This window comes from Cebus imitator, unplaced genomic scaffold (assembly GCF_001604975.1).
Source record: "Cebus imitator isolate Cc_AM_T3 unplaced genomic scaffold, Cebus_imitator-1.0 Scaffold255, whole genome shotgun sequence".
Classification (NCBI taxonomy): domain Eukaryota; kingdom Metazoa; phylum Chordata; class Mammalia; order Primates; family Cebidae; genus Cebus; species Cebus imitator.
The window spans coordinates 2,826,016-2,827,724 of record NW_016107570.1 but is presented as its reverse complement, the minus strand read 5'-3'; the positions used below and the strand labels follow the sequence as shown (position 1 = coordinate 2,827,724).

Genomic DNA, 1,709 nt, shown 5'->3' with positions numbered 1-1,709 from the left:
GCTCAGGCCCCGCACTCGGGCCACCTCGGAGCTGCTGAGCTCAGGAAAGGCCGGCAAAAATGTACTCAAAGAGCAAAATATAAGAGGAAATTTGAGACAGTGATAGCAGCTACATCTCAGAAAACGACAGGAAGAAAAAAAAAGTTTTGAATCAGGCTTTCGCACAGGGACTCCGATTTTGCAATAAGCGCTTAATTAAAAATAAAATGTATTGATGCGGTAGGCAAGTCGCGTTCCCGGGAAGGTAAAAACACAGTGGACTCCCCCACACCCCAGATGCTCCACCTGCCTGCTGTAATTACAGGGCTTCAGAGAGGAGGGAAAAAACACGACAGAGAGAAATCTGCTTGCATATTTTTCTTCTATTGTGCTGGGCTCATTTGAATTATAATGTGTTGCAGGCCGGAGAAGGAAATTTTGTGCCTTGAATAATGAATCCCCCTGGAGCCCACGGTACCTGTACTTCTCTTTAGTGTCCACTGAGAATAACGTGTTCGACATTCAAGTGACAACACTGGAAAGCATTTCAAAGCCCCGGAGCCCCAGAACGCTGCACACCCCGACGGCTCTCCTGCCTGCCCTCTCTTTGGCTTCCAAATGCAGGAACCTCTTTCTTTACTTAAAATGTGTTCATCTTTCACACGCATCCTGGATGTACCACAGAAAAACAGTACAGATAGGTAGGCTCTTATTTCTGAAGCTGAGCTGGTCCCGCCCACCACAAAGCTTTAAAGCTGCTATGGCTCCAGGATACTATCCAGTTTTTAAAAATGGAAAAACTGGGAACAGGGAGTCTCAATATCTTGTCCCAGGCCCAAACAGGCTTTTCTGGAGTCAGTATCATTCAACTGGCTTAGGCTGGATTTTCATAAGAAAAGATAATAAACATTTACTAATAAAATAGACACCATTTAAGTCACAAGCAGTATCCAAACCTTTGGGACATTCTATGGTGCTGAACAGCTATTTCATAGAGGCTTTCTGTTAAGGAGCAAATGAAGGAAAAAATCTCAAAAATCTCAGTAAGATGAGAAAATGAAAGCTTTACAAAATGATAGAAGCAAGTAGTCTCTCACGCCTAAACTTCCAAGTAAGTTTTTGTTTGTTTGTTTTGGGTTTTCAGTTGAGCATTCTTTCTGGTTTGAAATAGATTCAAAAGCCTTTTTAAAAACAAGTCACTTTTAGCCAAATATATTAAGGTATAACCAGATGATACCATAGATTCATTTAGAAAAAAGGAAGTTCTGTGCTCGCTTCGGCAGCACATATACTAAAATTGGAACGATGCAGAGAAGATTAGCATGGCCCCTGCGCAAGGATGACACGCAAATTCGTGAAGCGTTCCATATTTTTGATTAAGAGTAAAGATCATTTGTACAGTTAAAAAAAAAAAAAAAAGAAAAAAGGAAGTTCTTTACTGACATGGAAGGATTTCCAAGACATATTCGTAAGTAAAAAAGCAAACATGCTGCTATTTGTATAGGATGAAAAAAATTTTTTTAATGTATATACATATTTGTTTGTATAACCATAGCTATCTGTCTGGGTGGATACTGCCTTTTAAGAGAATTACTGACATGGAAGAATTTCCAAGACATATTCATAAGAAAAAAAGCAAATATACTGCTATTTGTATAGGATGAAAAAAAATTTTTTAATGTATATACATATTTGTATAACCACAGCTATCTGTCTGGGTGGATACTGCC

At 39.4% G+C, this 1,709-nt stretch overlaps 1 non-coding gene across 1 annotated transcript; it reads left to right on the top strand.

The window, feature by feature from the left end:
* Window positions 1-1,246: 1,246 nt before the first annotated feature.
* LOC119467040 lies at window positions 1,247-1,353 on the top strand. The gene has a single exon (XR_005195560.1). It is a non-coding gene; the product is annotated as a U6 spliceosomal RNA (small nuclear RNA).
* The last annotated feature ends 356 nt before the right edge of the window (window positions 1,354-1,709 follow it).